At 35.4% G+C, this 23,292-nt stretch overlaps 1 long non-coding RNA gene across 1 annotated transcript; it reads left to right on the top strand.

The window, feature by feature from the left end:
- Positions 1-1,839: 1,839 nt before the first annotated feature.
- Positions 1,840-2,365, top strand: LOC113757317. The gene is made up of 3 exons (XR_003466247.1): positions 1,840-1,893; positions 2,048-2,102; positions 2,342-2,365. It is a non-coding gene; the product is annotated as an uncharacterized LOC113757317 (long non-coding RNA).
- The last annotated feature ends 20,927 nt before the right edge of the window (positions 2,366-23,292 follow it).

Genomic DNA, 23,292 nt, shown 5'->3' with positions numbered 1-23,292 from the left:
TGATGGTACTTTTGATGATGATGATTCTAGTGAAGAAGGTCGGTTGGAAAAGAAAAGATTACCACAAATAGTTTTGAGTCTAGCATTCCTTATTATAAGCTTTGTATAATATTCATAAAAAAAATTATATGAATCACAATTTCTTCTTTTGTATGTGTATGTGTTTTTTGTACACAGGAGACAATAGTGGTAGAGGACTAGCCAGACGAAGTGCTGGTTGGGGTGGTGGAAAGAAATTGGAGTTAGTTTGGAATGCACGGGGCCAAGTAATTGGTCCTAATGCTACACAGTATATAAGTCAAGTAGGAATCTTAGTAAAGGATGGTAATAAATTACCACTCACGTACACAGATTGGAGGGCCATGCCTGAAGGATCTAAGGAGAGATTTTGGGAAGATATTAAGGTATTTTGACTCACTATCAAAGTTAGCAACATTTTTTTTCTTTTTATTTCATACAATCTTGTAGCTTGTGAATGTTTAAACTTTTGTTTTGTAATTTTTGATAGAGAAATACAAATATTGATGATACATGCAAGAAAGTACAAATGATAAGGGTCAGCAAATTGTGGAGAAATTGGAAATCAAAAGTCAAGAGCATGTATTTCACTCCTTATAGGAGGCACAGGTCATGGCTATTAGCACACTGTCCTGCAAGAGTTGAGGAGGATCAATGGCCTATTTTGGTTGATTATTGGAGCTCAGAAGATGTCAAGGCATGTATTTATTGTCACATCTCTTTTGCTTTTGAATTAAATTCTAGTGCTATTATGATTTTGATGTGTTGTTAACTACCTTTTTCTGTTTTGTACATAATTAGAAGCAAAGCAAGATTAATAGCAAGAATCGAAAAAAATAAAAGATGCCACATCGAACAGGGCGAAAAGATCATGTGAACCTCAGGGAAGAGGTATATTAAATTCTAATGCTTATGTTTCTAGCAATTTTTTCTGGAACATAGTCTTATTTAGAAATATTAACACTTTAGTTTGTACATTGAATATGTGGCAGCTTCGGATTAAAACTGGAAAAGAGCCTTCGAAACTAGACGTTTTTATTCATTCAAGACAAGGAAAACAAATGGATGAGTTGACTTCACAAACAATTGTAAGAATAGCTTTTAGTCACTTTTTATTGGTTTTACTTCATAAATAATTCTTTCTTCTGTCTGTTTTTCAATTTAGGCAACTATGAATGAGGAAATACAAAAACTGCCAGAGACATCCAGGGATGATAATTTTGTGAAAGATATACTCTATGAAAATATTCTTGGACCTGAAAAACCAGGTCGTCTTCGAACTTATGGGGTAGGTGCGACTCCAAAAGACGTGTATAGGATGTCAGATAACATGAATGATGGACAAAAGAAAGCATTTGAGGATGCAGTGAATGAGAAAGTGGAAATCATACGTGGTGAACTACGAGAAGAAATGAATTCGAAATTGGCAGATTTTAAGGAGGAGTTGATTGCTCAATTTGAAGCAAGAATGGTTTGGGATAACTATTTTGTTAAATATTATAGTTTTTCTAATTTTTTTATTGCTTTAGTTACTATTGATCTTTGTTCTTCCAGAGGGCATCCACATGTGACTTGGCATCACTCCAAAGAAGAGAAATGAATGCAGCAAAACAATCTCAAATTTCGGACTCATTAGAGGTTGTATATTAATTCATACAATTCGATTTTGTGTTCAAACTCTCTGAAATATCAGCAGCTATGGCCTGATTTTCTTTTCTTCACACTTTGTTGATAATGTAACAGGTTGGTGATAGAATGAACAGGGAAGTTGGAACAAATGATGCTGAAATGTACAAGGAAGTTGGAACAAATGATGCTGACATAAACAAGTGTGAAATGAATAAAAAAGTTTCTTCAATTGCTGATATTCTTGAGGTATAGTATGCGTACTTTGAGTTGGTCCTTCTATAGAAGACCAATTTTGCTGAGTTCCTTGTTGATATTGAATTGTGCATGACTTCCTTGTTGATGACTATTTGTGCATGAGCTCCTTGTTGATATTTAATTGACTAGTCTTTTGTTATACCAGAACCATCATACAAAGAAGAAAAGGAGCAGGACTACTTGCAAACGACTTGCTTGAGGTACTGGAAAAGTTTCTGGAAATAACTCTATTCTGTCAAGTTTTCCATTGAGTATTTGTATGATTGGGAAGACGAGCTGTTTTTGTTAAGATTTAGCCAGCTATTTATGGGACATAATGTAGTAGAAGTGGTCTTAATTTTCAGTGTCTGTGAAAAGGTTGAATTACAAATTCCGTTTCAGTATCTATTGTTATATTAACGTTTTCTTCATGCTTAATGGGTTGGGGTTATATGAGCAGGGGACTAATAGAATACACTTTGCAGCCCTAGACTTGATGGTACATTGGAAGCATGCGGATTGGGAGATATGAAGATGTTTTTGAGAGATGTATGATGAAGTGTTGTACTTTTGAAGACAAGCACATTTTGGAATATATGAAACATCTTGTAATTGGAGCGAACAATATTAAATGATAAAGTTTGTAGAATTTGACTAAAACAATGTATGGTACTTTATTCTAGTGTATTGTGGAACTATATTTTGTTATAATATTCGATTTTAGGATATTTGAGCATGATAATTATTGTACCATGAAAAATTTGATTTCTGGTCTTTATATTGGTGACTTTTTTGCGACGCAAGTTTTTGTCGCATGACATTGTGGACATTTTGTAGCGCATTTTTTGTGCCGCAAGTAGAGTGATGCAAATGCATGCGACATGTTGAAAAATTGTGTCGTTTTCTTTTGTAACGGCTACTTTTGTGACACAATTTAATTCCGTCGCATTTGTGCCGCAAAAAGGTTTTCGCGGCGGTTTTTGGACTTTTTGCAGCATATTTCTGGCGTCGTGAAAAGTCAGTTTTCTTGTAGTGAGTTAGTCTAGAATCAACGAAAAAATTTTATGCAGAACCAAATGGAACCAAATGGACATGTTAAAATAAAACCAAATGGAACCTTGTATACTCGCATAGAACTCCTCCTACAGCAACTACCATCTGACATAAAAGTTTCCGTATCGTTACTAATAGGCATATTCTTGTCTTTCCTTCAAGTCTCTTAATCTGTACTTTTAATGCAAGGGTAATCTCATTTTGGCTTGTGGTCCTTCAATCATTGGAAAAGGCATCCTTTTCACCTAAAAAGAATGAAAATATATAATGCTTATGATATGCATTCCATTGATAAAGTGTAGCGGACATATACTTTTACCCTGAAAATTGGTATGTGAAGCGTGGCTTGAGGGGACGAACCATGACAAAGTACTGCCGATATGTCATTTGCTTCTTTTGTTAAAGTTAATCATCATGGTCAATTAGTTCCGCTAGGCTGTAATTTGTTTACAAATGAAACAAGTGAAACTCTTTATTTCGTAGGAGAAATGCAGTTTGGTCCTTCAATAGTGGCACTTGTGTGATTTTAGTTTCCTAAAATTTTGACCAAAATAAATACGATTCCTTATATTTGGCACCTAATGCAACTTTAGCCCTAAAAAATTTGACAAAAAGCAAACCTGATCCCCAAAACGTTTTTATTTTGAAACAGATTGAAGACAATTGATAGATTTTCCCAATTACTAAATGTGATGACTATGTACAGTTACGTATTTGTAAAATTAATTTTTTTTTTTTTAAAAAGAAGCAAAACGGCGGCTAACTTAGAATGACAACAAAAACTCACATGATGATAAATCAGTAACTAATTAACAAAAACATACAAAGAAAAAATGAAATTTTGTAAACTATTTGAAGAATTTGAGTGTTAGGGCATTTTGCTTGGTGGCGGTAGGATATAAAGCAATATGAATCCTGGATCATGAATTGGACGCTACATCTAGCTTCAATTTTGTAGTTTAACCAATTTCTTTCATTTGTAGTAGTTAATTAGTTAGCACGTGTCTTTTTTTTTTTTTTTTTTGTGCAGCACGTTTGTTGCTGATTCTTAATCTTATTGTTTAAAGTTAGCACTATGTTGCTTCTTTATTCCTAAACTTCATTAAATGCACACTTTAGAGTACATGACTAAATTTTATTAGTAATTGAGAAAAATTCTTCAAATGTCCTAAATTTGCCTTAAATTGGATATAGTGGAAGCCAAATTTATTCTTAACAAAACTTGGAGGACTAAAACTGCGTAGGTACTAAGTAATGGTGACCAGATCTGCTTTTTGTTGAAACTTTAAGGACTGAAACAATAGATATGTTACTTATTGGGGACTCAAATTGTATTTTCCTTTAGTTTGGTTGTTCAAAACTTGGCTTACTTGCTTGCCTAGTCATTCTCCAATTGCCATTACAATTGATTAATATACGCAACGAAAATTGCCATCGTTAAGGTATTACCAAAATACTCGTAGACTTTGTTTGTGGCATATAATGCAAAAAGTTAGAAATTGTGAGGCTATGATCAATGTCATTAAGTTAACCATGCATTTAAAGCAAATGTATTCTTTTCATTAAGAGCTATAAAGAATTTTATATCTTTTGGAACAAACTGGGTGGGAATAAATTTCTCGGAGCATAGTATGAGGAGAGAGACAAATACATTGTTCAAAAGTTTCCGATGATAAAGGATAATACTTTTTTACTTCTTGAAACAACAAAATGAATTAAAAAGTACTACAGCATCTGTTAGATCATCAATAATTGATATATATGGCTACTGTCTACTTGATGCTGCAAAGTAGTTAACAAATATTTATATTATATTCGTGGAGTATATGTCTGTTAGTATAAATTAAAAAACTTTCCCCATTCTGTTCATTTCTCAAATACTCTAAAAAATAACTAGATTTTTGTCAACTAGATGTACAAAAGATGTAGTAAACTTTTCCAAATTTATACTTCAGGAATCACATTTAATTTATGACAAAATTTTAAAATTTTTATTAGAATAAATACATATGTTATGAATCATGTAAAAAAATAACAAAATTATTTGTGGTAGTCTCTTTTTCATATATATATATATATATATATATATATATATATATGCAGAAAATATCAACAATATAATAAAATTACAACTAATTTAATATCTCATCCACAAGAGTGTGAGTAAAAACTTGTATTAAATGGCATAACATCTAAAAATTCATAGCAAGTTAACCCGTACTTTAATTCCGAACTTTATATATATACTTGTGCTATTCACAAATGATTTTTCATCTATAATGCTATCGAACATGTATTTTTCAACCAAAATTTTGGTCGTACATTTAAAAAATATACGTGTAATAATATTCATACATAGAATTTTTTCATAGCTTTCAGTAGAAAAATCAGTATATGGATAACGGACAAGAGATCAAAACGACAAAACGAGTTAGTTAAAACAAATTAAATTGTTTAATAAAATAAACTTTTTGCTGTGCCGACAATAATCCTCGTGTCATCTGCTGTCTTTTCTGTGATTGCCGTCTATGCTTACTTTTTCGGGCGAATTATGGATAGACTAATAAAAGATAAACGAATCATTTTCTTTTCTGTGATTGCCGTCTATGCTTACCTTTTCGGGGGAATTATGAATAGACTAATAAAAAATAAACGAACCATGCTGGCCAGCTTCGAGATCGTTGGCTTTTTTGTTTTTTTTCTTTTGGATAAACGTCAACAATGACTACTCATATATTATGAAAGAAGGGAACAGGCCTAACGTGACTATTGAAAATTGGAGGAGACTAAACTACTTCTAAATTAGATGAGTGTATTATAACATCCGCTAAATTTAGAAAACTAAGGTCTTGTTTGGACAGTCATTTTTCGTCGAAAATTGTTACTTTTTTCATGAACACATTTCCCTATCACCTTTTTACCTTACATATATTAAATTGCTACAGTATTTTTTCTACAAAAAATTCAGAAAAATGCAATCCCAACACAACCTAAGAATTTCTTGCATTTGATGCTAACTATGAGATTTGATTTCCCAACCAGCATTCCAAGAGGGACTGTCCCTACTGGTGGCCAAAGATAAAGAGGTCGTTGGCTTTTTCGTGGTTTGTGGTTTGGTAGAATCTTTAACCTAACTAAAATTTTAATAATATCAAAATGCAGGCCACCAAAAAGCATTTGTATTATTAATATCTACTTCGGTAGCCGAATTCTTTTAACAAAAAAGTAAAGCATTTGTACTTTATTAGCAGGTAGCAACATTCGAAAACAAAAAGATCCAATTCAAGATGACTTTATATCTTAATGGGATAATTTCAGAAACCTCCCTTGAGGTTTTCAACAATTTCACTCGGCTCCCTTGAGTTCTACATAATTATAGAAACCTCCCTTGATATGATAAAACTACAATAATGCCCTTCATTAATTGTCAACTCATTAAAAAACTTTATCAAATATTAAAGCTCTCTCATCTATTATCGACTAATAATTTAAATTACAGTCTTTTCTATTTAACTATCTATCGTCTTTCTCTTACATCTATTGTACTTTTAAACTAATTTATTTATTATTATCAATCAAATGTGTACTATCACCACTAATAAAATTATCATACACACTAAAACACCAATACTTATATATCTTGGTATCTATTCCCAATTCTCGATTTTCCATTATTATTAAATAGTTTTTTTGCGCCCATTTTTGTTTCCAATTTTTGATAGGCATTAGCAAATTGAAATTGTCAATGACAAATTGAGTGCTAATTTTATTATCAAACTAGATGGAGATAAAGATAGTGATAGTGATAAAAAAAATAAAAATTAAGAACAGGAAGTGGAATAGGGACTAAATATAAGTTATACTATTATGGTTGCCATGAAAAAAAAGTGTTCTTGGTATATATTTATAACTGCATTGTGTTTTTATATTTGATTTACAATTATTGATGTTATTTCTATAGAGAGAATTTGATTGATTTTGAACTATGTGCCAATGAAGTATATTGGATATTGATATTAGCAGTAATGGTTTACATTATTTTGTATTAAAAAGGTGGCAGTCATAAAATTGAAATTTAGGGATATTGATGAATATTGTTGTGTATTAAGTAAAATCTGATTTTGATATGAGATTATAGGTAATTTTTTGGGCATTTGATGTAGCATTTTATAGTTGATACAATGGTCTGCATCCGAAATTTTTAGGTAAAATAGGAATATTAGAACAAAAATTAGTATTTATTTAATGGTGATTTGGATGTTAATGAAATAGAGATTGTAAACCATTTTTTTCTTTATTTTTTGTCGTGAATTATAGCTCAAGGGTATTATAGGAATTGTGAGAAAATGTATAGCTTTTTGGGCCTAAAATGTTACTTAAATAGTAAAAATAGGGAAGATAGGTGTAATTTTTAGAATTTGAGGGGAGCTTTCTATAATTGTTAAAAACCTCAGGGGAGGAATGTGAAATTAACCCTATCTTAATTCTCAATCATTGCAATTGAAGCCCCTTCGCGTTGGAACCGAATAGATCAATATAGTATGCATTTTACATTAATCTAGAAAGTTCAAGAATTTATATGCCTTAAGGTTAGGTAAGAAGATATAAAATACGACTATGATTAAATGAGTTAAGTGATAAAGATAAAAGCAAAATACCCCAGTTTATAACCATCCCCTATTTTTTATCTCTTCTGTGGATAAAGTTAATCCTAGAACTAATAGTACTATTTGTTATGGAATCTGATGTTGATGTTTGGCTTAGTATAGTAATATTATAAAGTGAATATGTTTATACATTTATAACTTTGATAGAGGTACAAAAAGCACTACAAGCTCATACAATTTTATTGGTAAACGTACCCAAATTCCATCCAATAGTCTCTCATATTCATGGACATTTTTTTCCCTTCGACGCTTTTTTCCATTGACTGTTTTCAAGTAATATGCAGTCACGTTTTTAGAAGAACCTTTCCTTTTAATATTTTTGTGAAAACAAATTTCTGCATAAATGTGGGCTTTAATCTTAATAAATTTTTATACAATTTTGCTATTCCGTTTGATCTATTTTCTTTCATGGAGAGATAATAGCAAATCTTAATGGTAATATGAATAAGGATAGATGACCGATGATGTTGCAATAAATGCAAAAGATAGATCAAAGGATGGACCAGTCTAACAATTTGGCTCAGTCTCATATGCATCTGTCTAGAACCTTGAGAGGCAAGTAGGTCAGTTGGCTGAAGCAATGACTAAAAGAGAATCGGGGAGATTGCTAATAATACAGAAATGAACCTATAGCAGTCGTTTGGGGAAGGTGTTGGAGAACCTTGTACATAAAGCTAAAGAGAGACCTATGAAGCAAGATGAAATTGAGAATGAGAAGAAAAGTGATGAAACTGGGAGTAAAATGCAAATGACAAACAAGGAAGTTTATAAGGAAGATCACTCTATCAAGATGCCCAAGATTAAAGCATATGTGTTATCCATTCAATATCGTCAAAGTTTGAATTACAAGGCAAACAAGGGTCATTACTAAAAGTTTATAGAGATGTTTAAAATGCTTCAGGTGAACGTCCCATTTACCAAGGCTCTTGCAAATATGCCAAATTTCTAAAAGAAATTGTGTCTAATAAGCAAAAATTAGAGGAATTTGTTGTAGTTGCCTTGGTCGAGGAATGTAATGCTGTGCTACAGAATCATCTTCCTACAAAAATAAGGGATCCAGGGAGTTTTACAGTGCCATGTTCTTTTGGAAATTTTTTTTGTTAATAGGTGCTTATGTGACCTTGGGTGTAGTATTAGTTTGATGCCTTTATCATTTTTGAGAAAATCAAAATTTAGTAAGCTTGCTCCTACAATGATGGTGCTTCAAGTTGCGAATCATTGGGTGAGATATTTAGTAGGACTGGTAGAATATATGCTCATTAAAATTAGTAAATTTTATTTTGCTACTAATTTTCCACTTCTTGAAATGGAAGAAGATATTTGCAAGTCTATTAGTTTGGGTAGAGCAGTTTTAACCACCAGAGGGACTATTATTGATGTTTTAGAGGGCAAGCTTGCACTAAGCATAGGTAAAGATAAACAAGAGTTTAACATTTTTAAAATGCTTAAATGTTCTTCTACTAATGAGTCTTATTGACAAATTGATGTGTTAGATACTATTTCTAACGAAGGTTTAGCTTTTAAGTCATTTAATGATTCATAAGAGAGTGCCATTGCATTAAGTTTAGATGAGAATATAGAGGACATTAAGCTCTTAAACTTTTTGAAGCTCTTTTAGAAGGGTAAGTAGTGCTTTCATATGTAAAAAGTCATTGGTTTGAAAAAATTGCCGTAGTTAATGAAAGTTTTTATCCCAAATTGGAACTTAAATCTTCACCTGCACATTTATTGTATGTTTGCTTTTCTAGAATCTTATGATCTTGTTATTATTTCCTCTTTATTAAGCCAAGTTGAGACTAAAAAATTGTTAAGAGTGTTACATGAACATAAGATGAGTATTGCTTGGAGCATTTCAGATATCAAATGTCATATGGGATTTTAATAGGGGAAAATGCTAAACTTTCAGTTGAGAATCGGAGAAGACTCAACCCCAATATGAAAGGAGTAGTTTGTGCAGAGGTAATTAAATTACTTGATGTAAAGATTATTTATTCTATTTCTAATAGTTCTTGGGTAAACCTTGTACAGGTAGTATCGAATAAGGGAAGAATGATAGTGGTAAAAAATGAGAAAGATGAACTAACCCCCACACACATTATCGCTAGATTGCGTGTCTGTATTGATTATAGGAAATTGAATGCTGCCATAAGGGAGAACCATTTTATACTGTTGTTTGTCAATTAAATTCTAGAAAGATTCGCGGGCCAGAAGTTTTATTGCTTCCTACATGTTTATTTGAGTTAAAATCAAATCCCAATTAGTCTAGAGGACTAGAAAAAGACAATCTTCATTTGCCCATATGGTAGATTTATGTATAGAAGAATGCCTTTTGGACTTTGCAATGCGTCAGCTGCCTTTCAACGGTCCATGATAGCCATTTTCTCTGATGTGATGGAAGATATCACTGAGGTTTTTAGGATGATTTTTTTGTATATAGTTCCTCTTTTGATGCTTGTTTGAATAATTTGAATAGTGTCATACAAAGGTGTAAAGAGTCTAATTTGGTATTAAATTAGAAAAAAAAATGTCACTTTATGGTTTGTGAAGATATTATTTTGGGCCATAAGTTTTCTAAAAAAGACATAGAAATGGACAAGACAAAGATAGAGGTAATTGAGAGATTACCCTTGTATAGCTCTATCTATGCTATTAGGAGTTTTCTTGGTTATGCTAGATTTTATAGAAGAATCATAAAAGATTTTCTCAATGTAACTAAACCTTTATGTGCCTTGTTGCCTAAAGTTGTAGTTTGTGTCTTTGTTGATGCTTGTCTTGAAACTTTTAATAAGATAAAGGAAGTGTTTACATCAGCACCTATAATCATTGCACTTGATTAGAATTTACCTTTTGAATTAATGTTCTAGTAAAGTTCTTAATGAAGTACATGTGAATTATGCTAATACTAAGAAAGAGTATCTAACTATTGTATTTGCTTTTGAAAAGTTTTGCTCTTATTTTGTTGGTTCTAAAGTTATTATCTATAATGATACTTTGCTATCAAGTATTTGTTGTCTAAAAAGGATGCAAAACCCAAATTGATTTGTTGGATCTTATTATTGCAATTGTTCGACTTGAAGATAAAAGATAAGGACTCGAATTTAGTAGCAGGCCACTTGTTAAGGTGGATACTTTTGATGATTCACGGATAGAGGACAAGTTTACAATTGAGCAATTATGGGCCATTCATCATGTTAAGGTACCTTGGTTTACTGATTATGTTAATTATCTTGTATCTAATATTATACTTTATGATTTAACTTTTTAGAAACAAAAGAAATTCTTTGCCAAGGTGAAGCAAAATTTCTAGGAAGATCCTTAATTGTTCTGACAGTCTCCAGACAGAGTAATAAGAAGATGTGTACCCGAGGAGGAGATATCCTTAATTCTGGAGCATTATCATTCATCTTCTTGTGGTAGTCATTATGGGTTAGAAAGAACCATAGCAAAGATGTGACAATCAGGATTCTTTTGATCAACATTATTTAAAGATACCACATGTTTTTTTATGGCACGTGACAAGTGCCAACACACTGTAACATTGGTCGCAGACAGGAGATGCCACAAACTGGAATTTTGGAGATTGGACCATTTGACGTTTGGGTCATAGACTTCATGGGCTACTTCTGTCTTCTTATGGGAATCTGCATATTTTGATTGCAGTGGATAATATTATGAAGTGGATAGAAATAGTGGCATTGTCGGATAATAAGGGCCAAAGTGAATATTTTCACATGTTTTAGAGTGCTCTGTACAATATTGTATGAATGAGGATAGATGACCCAAATAGCCACTAAAATTTTTGCTTAACTACACTTTATCCTCCAACTTTATGGTAGTACTAATACTATATTGTTATAATATATCGTAGTAATAATAGCATGAAAAATACGGTTAAATTTCAATAAATAGTGTGGCCATCTTAAAATGGTTATACATGACAAGGGACGTGGGAGTTTGGCTGCAGAAGCCACAATGAATACACGAAAAGAATGACCCTGGGCAGAAAGTTTATAAATATTATCAATTTTTGAACTTTGACACTCACACGCCTTCCCACTGGCCTACGTAAGCATATAACAAATCTTTCTTTTTTAGTAACATTTTTTTTTAGTGTAAGCGGAAGGAGGACTCAAACCCGAGACCTCTTGCTTACACTCCCTCCCTCCGTACCACCTAACCCAACCCTCCCCCACGTAAGCATATAACAAATCATGAAATATAATACAATTATGTAAATATACATTAGAAAAAGTACAATAATGTATAAATTGAATCTAAAGTCAACCGTGTGTGCCCGAAACCCATATAGCAGATGAGCATCCAAAAGCATTGATAAGCTAACTGAAAACACTTTGAGCAATGATCCGCATGGATACCAGTTGTCAAACCATAAAGAAGCTGATTTTCCATTCCCCACCACAAATTTGATATTACGCTTACTTCCACTATGTTGAATTCCAATGTAGCAAAATCAATCCATATATCTAAAAGGATCATATAAAACCCTAAAAAGCATTTCCTTTTCCAAACTACCCTTGGACACTCATTTCATAAGGTAACCCAAAAAAAAGGAGTAGAAAATCAAATAGAAGATAAGTTTATTTTTTAAAATTAGTTATGGAATTGATTATGTAAATCGTAACAAAGTCAATGAGAGAACTACATGCCAAGAAATCATACGAAAAAATGGCCTATTCTGCTCATCAAATGAAGAGATTCATTTTTAGATGCTGTTGACTATAATAATGTTCCCTAATTCATAATTGCTATGGAGGGTATTTTTTCACTCTTTTTTTCTTTCACAGTTTCAAGCTCTCTTTAAAATTGAACTTGCTTTTTTTTTAGATTGTGTGGTCCATAATTATTTTCAAACGTCAAGATTCAAATATCAGTTCGCTCAATGGTTTCGTTAAAACGAACTCTATAACTTGCTACAAGTTAATTTTCAAAATTAATTTCTTTCAATTCTTTTTACTAAATCTTCAACATTTTCAGTTAAATTTGTTGTATCATTTTGTATGAGCCATGGAAGGGTAACTTCCAACTGAAAGTACTTTTTTGCATTTTACATCAATTTACAATTAACATGGGCAGACATTGTTACTTCAAAAACTTAGAATAGGAGAGCTAAATGTAATATTTGAAACTTCAAGTGATTCAAGTGAAATTTGAAATTGTCAAAAACCTTAGGGGAAGTCAAGGTTTCTAAAATTATCTCTAATAATATACATGTTCTATACTAGTAATGTAATGAGCAGTCTCTTTTATATGGTGATTATGAATCTTCTTTAAATTAAATGGCTGTTCTTCTTTAGTTTCCTCAACTAGCGTTTAGTCAAAAAATAGATTAGCACATGGTAAAATGAAGAAAAAAGGTTACTCACCTATTTTAAATAAAAGGAAAAGGGTTTGCGAATGGTCAAATTATTATTCCAGGTATGAGGAGAACAATTAACTTGTAGTGAGTTATTGGAATTGGTCCAATTGTTAAAATAGTTCTTTTAGAATTCTTTTCGCTATCAAGTCAAGATTCGACTACCAAGCTTAATAATTGAAAGGAAAAATTGTTAGGGTCCAAGCGTGGAACAAACATCTATTGAGATATCAAGTACACAATAATTTAATGATAAATAAGTCACAAGTATGAAAAATAAACGACACACAATATTTAACATAGTTCGACTTCACCATTGAGCCTACGTCCACGAAGAAAAAACCTGTTCTTTATTATGTGAGGAATATCCTATACAAGAATATAATTTGGACCCAATCCCAACTCTTATATACCATCTCTCATCTCCCAAAAATCCTCTCTCACACGTCATGTATAAAGCTACATATTGCCCTTGTATGCTCTTGTATGTCATTTGTGTGTCTCCTTGTAATATGCCAACCCACCTATTTATAGAGAATATTATTTGTCCAAAAATCAAATAACAACAGGAAACCAGTAGCGCTCTTAGACTTGTACAGAATTGGAAATAATTTCTAAATCCTAAACAAAATAGAAAATTTCTTGACTAATATTTCAGATAACTAAAACCAATTAGGAAACTAATTACTTTTACACAAATTTAAAAGCCTACTTAAAAGAAATTAAACCAATTTCCTAACAAATCTCCACCTTGGTGAATATTTCTTTTGGAAACCATTTGTCTTTAACTACTAAATAATATGATACCGAACTATACATCCAAATCAATATAGTCCTGATACCAAATTGATTCAATTGGCAAATGAACATATGTAGTTACCCCGAATTCAACCTCCAGTTAACTCATGAGAAAATGTCTCAATTTACCATCTCTCTTTACAGGATTTTTTCTCACCACCATTTGCAACTCAGGATCCCCTTCCGTGAATTCTATTTCTAACCATTGAGACAATCAAATAGAAAAATCACCATACTTCTTTCCATCCACAAGACTGTCTCATCACGTGTAGTTTCCAAAACTCCACCTAAAATGAAAAACTCGTAACTGTTAGAATCTTCTGGCATATAGAAATTGATACGAACCCAAACCGCGATTGGAAGAACTCGTATTTCAACAAAACAGGATCTAGACAAGCGACTCCAAGGTTTGTACGTGCAGAACCCTAAACCCCCTTAGAATCCCTTGGATGAGAACTAAGATTGATTCTTAACCCTCAAGAAAAGATTAAAGGAACTTATGATCAATGGTAGAACGGTGCCACGAGCAAGTGTGATTCTTGCTTGATAAGCCAAGAAGAACACTTAAAACAAAATCTAAGATATTCAAAATTAACCAAAGCTTAAGAGAATACCCTTAAAACTAAAAACTTGTTTATTGATGAATAATCCCTAACAAACTCGGCTAGCCTTGTATTTATAGGCTTTGATAGCCCTAAACCTAACTTGGAATGGAAAACATTATTAACTCCTAAACCTAACTTACTAAGGAAATTAACAAACGAATGGAACTTGCTAAATTCAGCCCTAATAGACAAGGGCTGGTTGGCTAAGGCCTAACATGGGCTGCTAATCCTTATTCTCAAGCCTACATTAGACTCTCAACTTGGCAATGAGGCCCATCAAGCAATCTGTGCTTTCTTTAGTCAACCGTGGCTTCGCCAAGGACTTGGAGTAGGCTCACCATTGTGTGATTATCCTCTTGAATCCTTCCAATGCGTGTATGAACAATTTGGAGAAATGTTTGGAGGTTCTCACGCATCTTTCTTGTCCTTGCTCAAGTCATTGGTCCAAGGTTTATTGATGGTGCACGTAGGTCATCCTTACTCGAGCCCTGTGAAGTGATGACTTGAGTTCTTGGAGGTTTCTCATCATTCCCCTCCTCTTGAGAAAGATTTGTTCTCAAATCGAAGTCGTCACCTACATCAAACTGAAGAAAGTCAGCGACATTGAAGGTTGAGCTAACACCATACTCACCTGGAAGGTCAAGTTGGTAGGCGTTGTCGTTGACTTTGGCAAGAATTTGAAAAGGTCCATCACCACAAGGCATCAACTTGCTTCGACGTTTCTTAGGGAAGCGTTCCTTGCGCATGTGGAGCCAAACCCAGTCTCCAGGTTCGAAGAGTAGTTGCCTACGCCCTTTGTTTACATGTCTGGCAAATTGCTCCGTGCACCTTTCAATGTTTGCCTGCGCCTTTTCATGAAGGTGTCGTACTACTTCGGCCTTTTTCTTGCCATCAAGGCTAGTATGTTCACTCAAAGGTAAAGGCATGAGATCTAGTGGTGCTAACGGGTTGAAACCGTACACCACCTCAAAAGGAGAAAACTGAGTAGTAGAGTGGGTAGAACGGTTATAAGCAAATTCAATGTGTGGTAAACATTCTTCCCACGTTCTCAAGTTGTGCTTAACTAAGGCACGTAGCATGGTAGACACGGTATGATTAACTACCTCGGTTTGGCCATTGGTTTGAGGGTGACTAGTAGTTGAAAACAACAACTTAGTGCCCAACTTAGACCAAAGTGTTTTCCAAAAGTATCTTAGAATTTAACATCACGGTCAGAGACAATAGTGCGGGGAATACCATGCAAGCGGACTACTTCCCTAAAGAACAGGTCAGCAATGTAGGGTGCATTATCAGTTTTGTAACATGCAATAAAGTGTGCCATTTTTTAGAACATATCCACTACAACAAAGATGGAGTCATGTCCTCTTTTTGTCCTAGGTAAACCAAGAATGAAATCCATAGAAATATCAACCCATGGCTCGCTTGGTATAGGCAAAGGCATGTAGAGACCATGAGGATTTACCTTGGATTTGGTACGAAGGCATTGAATGCATCGTGCAACCTCTCTCTCGACATCCCTCCTCATGTTGGGCCAGTATAAATGTTCCTGCAAGATTGAGAGAGTTTTAGCTATCCCAAAGTGCCTCATTAATCCTCCACTATGAGATTCTTTAACTAGTGATTGACGAATTGAACATTTGGGAATGCATAATCGGTCCAAGTAGTAAAGAAACCCGTCGGCTATGAAGAACTTCTCTTGGGCCTTTTGCTTGCATGCTTCAAACACTAACTTAAAATCATCATCAGTTGAGTATAGATCTTTGATAAGCTCAAAACCAAGCAATTTAGCATCTGGAGTAGCAAGAAGTGTATACCTTCGTGAGAGTGCATTAGCAACTATGTTGGACTTATCGGTTTTGTACTTAATAACATACGAAAAAGTCTCTATGAATGAGATCCATCGCACATGCCTCTTACTCAGCTTGTTTTGAGATTTAAGAAACTTGAGCGACTCGTGGTCAGTGTGGATGACGAACTCCTTGGGTCGGAGGTAGTGTTGCCACACTTGGAGTGCTCGAATTAAAGCATATAGCTCCTTGTCATAGGTGCTATAGTTCAACATTGCTCCATTTAGTTTCTCACTAAAGTAAGCCACTGGTCGTCCGCCCTGAATCAACACTGCTCCAATGCCAATTCCTGACGCATCACATTCAATCTCAAATGTCTTAGAAAAGTTAGGAAGAGATAATACAGGTGCGTGTGTGAGTGCGTGTTTTAGAGAGTCAAAGGATTTTTCTTGATCTTCACCCCAATGGAATGATACATCCTTTTTAATAATGGAAGTCAAAGGTGCTGCTATGGAGCCAAAATCGCGCACAAAGCGTCAGTAGAAGCTCGCAAGCCCATGAAAGCTCCTTACTTCTCCAATGGTGGTCGGCCTTGGCCATTCTTGGATGACCTTGGTTTTACTCTCATCCACCTTAATGCCCTGTGAACTTACAACAAAGCCTAGAAATGCTAATTGGTCGGTGCAAAAAGTACATTTCTTTAGGTTAGCATATAGGCATTCCTTTCGAAGTACTTCTAACACAAGCTTAACATGTTGCAAATGCTCCTCTAGACTTGTGCTATAAATGAGAATATCATCAAAATACACAACTACAAATTTGCCTAAGTACTCACGTAAGACATGATTCATTAATCGCATAAAGGTACTTGGTGCATTAGTAAGGCCAAAAGGCATGACTAACCACTCATATAACCCGTACTTAGTCTTAAAAGCAGTTTTTCATTCGTCCCCCTCTTTAATTCTAATTTGATGATACCCCGATTTCAGATCAATTTTGTGAATATAATTGCCCCATGTAATTCATCTAACATGTCATCTAGACAGGGAATGGGATGGCGATACTTTACCGTTATGGTATTGATAGCTCGGCAGTCCGTGCACATCCTCCAAAATCCGTCCTTCTTTGGCACAAGGATGACTGGAACAGCACAGGGGCTTAAACTCTCTCTTGCCCATCCTTTGCCTAGAAGCTCCTCCACTTGCCTTTGAATCTCCTTGATCTCCTTTGGGTTGCTTCTGTAGACAGGTCGGTTAGGTAGGGGTGCTCCAGGTATGAGGTCTATTTGGTGCTCAATACCCCTTATGGGTGGCAATGCACTTGGCACATCATCTGGAAAAACATCCTCATAGTCCTGCAAAAGTTTAGTAAAAGAACTAGGCAATGAAGAGTCAAAGATGTTAGTGTCACTCGACACTTCCTTGGTGTAAAACAAGAGCATGGTTTGGCCTCCAAGTAGCCTTCTCCTCACATCTTTGACTTTTGCGCTCAAAAATATTTTTTCCTCTTTTTTTGCCTCATGATCCGTCCCATTTTTTGCCTTTTCCCTCTCATTTTGCGTAGATCTTTTCCTTTCTTTTCTTTCATGTTTTTCGATTTTTTTTCCTCTCATCAACTTTCTAACATTCTTGCTGAATTTTTATTTGGTCCTCATACACTTACTTAGGTGTGAGTGGTGCAAGGGTGATCTTCTTCCCTTTATGTAGGAAGGTGTACATGTTGGTACGACCATCATGGCTAGTACTTCTATCAAATTGCCATGGTCTACCAAGTAAGATATGGCTAGCCTGCATAGGTACTACGTCACAAAGAACTTCATTTTTATAAGCACCAAATTTAAAAGAAACAAGTACCTGTTGAGACACTCGTATGTCTCCACAGTTGTTTAGCCATTGTAGGCGAAATGGACGGAGGTCCTCGCGGGTTTGAAGTCCTAAAGCCTCGACCATCACTAAGCTCGCAACATTGGTGGAGCTCCCAGGGTCTATCACCAAGCTACACACTCTACCATTTACATGGCATCGGGTGTAAAAGATGTTTTCCCTTTGGATCTCCTCTTCTTTCACATGTTCAGCTAGTGCGCGCCTTGCAATGAGCCCTAATCCTACAGATTCCTCGAATGGTGGTTGGACGACCCCCTCAATGTCATCCTCCTCTTCTAGTGGCGGCATTCCCTAATATTCTTCTACATTGTCGGATATTACTTCTCCACTTGGAAGTACGATCATTGTTCTTTGATTTGGACATTGGCTAGCAATATGGCCAAGTCCTTGACACCTCCAACACTTGGTGTCGTGGCTCCGTGCTCTAGGAGGTTCGTTAGACAGTTTGGAAATAGGTCTCCCCTCCTCCTTGGACGGCATGGTTTTTGGCTTGGTGGGAGTGGTATAGCCTCCCATCGGCTTGGTCTCATTCCTTGGAGTCATAGTTCGGTTGTATGATGGTGAAGGCGTAGAGAAGGTTCTAAGTTGACCCCTTCTCTTAAGCCTTTGCTCCACCTTCAAGGCCTTCTCGAGCATATCCTTTAACTCCACATAATGGTGCATTTCGACCTCATCCGCGATTTCCGCTTGTAGACCACTAAGGAATCTTACCATGGTGGCTTCTCGATCTTCCACTATGTCCGCTCGAAGCATGATCACCTCCATCTCCTTATAGTAATTTTCGACACTTTGATTTCCTTGCCTTAAGTTTTGTAACTTGTGGTACAAGTCACAATGGTAATGGCTAGGAACAAAGCGTTTGAGCATAAGGACCTTTAACTCGAACCAAGTGGTGATCTCAATGTCTCCACTATGCCTTCGACTAGTGGTAATTTGATCCCACCAGATGATGGCATACTCAGAGAATGCCATGACTGCGAGTTTCATTTACTACTCCTCCATGTAGTCGTTGCAATTGAACAGGAGTTCAACCTTCTTTTCCCATTCGAGGTAGGCATTCGGGTCGGATTTACCTTCGAAAGATGGTACTTGCATTTTGATTCCTTTGATTGCCTCTCCTCTAGGTCTGTAGCTCCTGTTGGCTCTCCTTGTGCGTGGTCCAACCTCATTGTAGACACCAAATTTTTGAATAATTTTTTTTTATTATTGCATTATCTATTTTACTGGTCAATTTCATGTTTTTGGGGCATTTTCTAGCATTTTATAGCATTTTAGATTATTAATTATTATTATTGTTATTTTATTCTCGTTTCTCTTATGTTATTTGTTGCTCATTTAGTTGGCCTTAAATAAAAAAAATGAATGAAAAAAAAGAAAGAAGAAGAAGAAAGAAAATTATTCATAAAATAGGATTTATTACTGTTAAATTACCATTTGTTATTTATTTTAAAAAAAAAAAAAAACAGTCGCGCATGCAGCAGCGACGGGAAATGATATTTTTCATGGGATCGATGGTTGAGGATTGTGGTGGGAATCAGCCCTTCATCCTCACCTTTGAGGTGAGGGTTTGAGGGTTATGATTTCCCATATAAAAAGAAAAGAAAACAGCAGAGAACGGGGGTTTTAATGACGGCTGGAAAAGAGTGAAGGAAAAGTTGGAAGGCTGGAGAGAAAAACGGAGAGAGAACTGAGAGTGGGGGGCAGGGTGAGTTTTAGAGAGACCAAAAGGGGACTAACGGCTGAAACTTGGGGCGGGAGTAAGGGCAAGACTGAACGGCGGCAGGGGGGAAAAATGAAAAGAAGCAAGATTTCAGAACTGGGCGAGAGAAAGGAGAAAGTAAGCGAGGGAAAGGAGAGCTCGGAGTTGCAGTTAAGAGAAAAAAAAAGCAACTTTGAGAGAGATAGGCTGAGAATCTAGTTGGACGGGCCAGAAGAGAGAAAAGCCGAGAGCAAGAGGGAGATTTGAAAAATTTCTCGGAGAGTAAAAGAAAAAATCTGGGCAAAGGAAGTTGCGGAAAAGAGGACCAGAAATTTCCAGATTTTTGCGTGGTCTTCATCAGAGCCAGTAGCAAGTCTCTTTCTATTTCCACGAAGAACGATTATCTTCAACGCTCACGGATTCCACATATTCGGTGTTAAGGTCTTCAAGGTAACCCTTTCTTTCCACTTTCCCGCACTTACATATACTCAGATTTATATCCTACGCTGATTGGGGTTTTTGGTTTCATGGTTTTGTTTTGATGTGCCTTCGGTGCTTTCTTTTTCATACGTTGTTGGTGCAGATCTTTGCCTTATCTCCTTGCATCTGGGTTTTGGTGTTAGCATGGATCATTGAGACCTTTTTTGTGTAGAAATTACCTCATGTTTCTTGTACTTAGTAACAAACCCATTCCATCGGTAAAACGTTTCGTAAACAAAAATCTGGTTTTTGCAAGCTGTTTCTCCAACCCAGATTTTCGTACTTCTGGATGTTTGGTGTGTGGAAGTCTTTCTATAGTATATGATGAATCTATGAAGCTTGCATTTGATGTTGATGGCTGATCTTTGTGTGCTTGAATAAACAAATCCAGAAAATGGCGGAAAACTTTGGGCAATTCTGTTCGATGTTTCTTTGTTGCCATTTGTGTGCGGTAGTATATTCCTGCTATTTTCCTTTCCATTTTATTCTTAGTACCTTGTTTGTTGTCTTGGTTAGCCTTTAGAGTGTTTTTAGAAGCCCTGAGTTAGGGGGTCAGTAGATGCTTATGCCACCTTGCACTGTTGCTGAACTTCGATTGGGGGGGTGGGTGAATCCGTATCTTTGCCTTGTTGCATTTTATGTTTCAGGAACCTTATTGAATCCTCCCTCTCCCCTTTGTCCCAAGTTTTTTTTTGTGCTGAAGTGAGTTTAGGACCTGTTTTGAGTCCTTTCTATGTCATTACATTAGAGCTCAAAGGAGCCAAGAGCCCCCTCGATCATCCTGCAGCTGTGCGAACAGATTTTTTATTTTTTCCTTCGTTTGGGTTGCTGAAGTTTTTTTTGATTTGCTTAACTTTTAGGATTTGTTTGCTATTCCTGGGTTGCATTGGTCTTTTCACTTTGGGTGTAGCGTGGTGTAGTGGGAGCGTGATGGATCCTGGTTGTTTGATTAAGAATTTGAGAAAGCGGCAGCAGCTTTTGTTCTTCAAATAGTAGCATGTTTCCCAGATCATGTTGTGGCATTTCTTGAGTTCAAAAGCCTACTAGATCTTTCCTCCCTACATTTGTTTTAAGTCTTTGCATTTTTTGTGTTTAAATGGCTGGGGTGTGTTTGAGTTATTTGCATGAATATCATTTTTGGTCGAATGAGTAAGAAGTTGCAGAACAGTCTCTCGGTTGCAAAAGCTCCTTCTTTGCATGAAATTTACATGAATTTCTTCTAAGATTCGTCTTAATTAAAAGGTGTTTAGACATGCTTAAAGTAGAGTTATTTCAAAGTTTTGGTTTGCTGAAGGTTTATGTATGGAGCTTGGTGCTGGAAATGGTAGTTTCTTTGTTACAGAGGCATATGTTTCGTAGCTTTGCATGCTTGCATGGGCAATGTCTAAAAAAATTTCACTTTGACCCCTTGGCTTCCAACTAATGCTGCTATGACCCAATAAATTGAATAATCTCCTCAATTTGGTCCTTGGTAGTTTTAATTTTTGTAACTTCATTGCTTGTTTGTTTCAATTAACTACCATGCTTTGTTTAATTGTACTTAATTCGTGATTTTAAGAACTTTATGACCAAGTGAGCTTGTGTTTTGCATATTTTCTTTAATGTTCTTAATTAAATTGGTACCCTGACCATTTTATTGTTTTGGAGGGTAAATTAGTAATTTCACTTCGTTAGGGCATCAACTCAAGGGAGGTATAACTTCTTTTATCTTTTTTGTCTCTCCCCTATGTGATCCAACGTGCTAAGTGAGAATTGCATGTCTACTTTGCTTTCCTTGCTTTTCCTTAATTCCTTTCATTTATTTCATTTATTTTTGCTTTTATGGGGTATGTGTACACCTCTTGGCTTGTAATAGATAGGGTTTGGAGAGCATTTTTATTCACCTTTCCCCTTCCCCATTTGTTTTAGTTAGTCAATGTAATAGGTTCATTAGCTTGATTGCTTGTTTTTATTGCTACGTGTTAATTTGTTTTATTAGGCTCTTGCATTTAGTCGAGCATGCTAAGTGTTATGTGCTATGTGTTTATAGGTGATTGGCATGTCTACTTGCTTTCTGTAGTCATAGATGAATGTGATGGATGAATGCATCACCGTGGCTAGTCCAATGCTGGCCATGGTCTTTTCCCTCGAGCTCTTACAAGTCCAATGCTTGTGAGAGAATTCTAGAAAAGGGCTAGTCCAATGCTAGACCCAATAGGCCGTCCCCTCTCGTTAGTGCATACTTGCATGTTTCACTACATTTCATACATTTTTCTTAGTTTTTCTAGCATTTGGTATGCTCCTCCAATCCTTTCCCCTTCATTTTAGGTTTTTGCATCCTCATTCTACTTATAGGGTACATTTGCTTGAGAGTCCCCTTTCGGTAAGGGAAACGAGCGAGTGTGGCTACAAAATAGCCTTAGCACGCTAGTTCTTCCTTCTAATCAAAGGGAAAATTAAAATCATGAAGTTAGAAGTCATTCCCGTATCCGACTTGATGCACTCCTCTAGGTTCATGCACCTCCATTTTACCATATCACTTTTTCATTTTTTATCTACATTTTCTCACTACTTATATTTTTCTCACTCCACATGCCATGTTCACACATTTTTCTTCTTCCCCTATCACTTATTTATTTCCTACCTCACAAATTGCACCCAATTGTACTTAGATGCATTTACTACTATTATACCATATTTTCATCCACTTGCACACATACACCTTCATTTTCTCAATTGGCACACATGCACTTTTCTTACATTTGCACACTTGCACTTACATTTGTTTTTATTTTGTTTTGCATTCTTCTCACATTTTCACACTTGCACTCATATTTGGGTTCATTTGCATCACCTGTGACCTCTATGAGAGTTTACCTTATTGGCCATCACAACTCATGTGATTGGGACAAAAAATCCTCATAAGAGACATTTTAGATTTAGGATTGCATTTTTTTCATATCCATTAGTCATATCCAACATGCAACACATACTTTGGGTAGAAAAATTGGGAAAAGAAGGGCTAAGTCACGCAACTAGCTTTGGCTAGGGTAAGGGAGTGCCTTAGGCTTTGCCTTTGCCTTCTC

This window comes from Coffea eugenioides, unplaced genomic scaffold (genome assembly GCF_003713205.1).
Source record: "Coffea eugenioides isolate CCC68of unplaced genomic scaffold, Ceug_1.0 ScVebR1_2952;HRSCAF=4078, whole genome shotgun sequence".
Taxonomy (NCBI): domain Eukaryota; kingdom Viridiplantae; phylum Streptophyta; class Magnoliopsida; order Gentianales; family Rubiaceae; genus Coffea; species Coffea eugenioides.
Note: the sequence above shows the minus strand (reverse complement) of the source record. Positions and strands in the feature narration are given on the sequence as shown.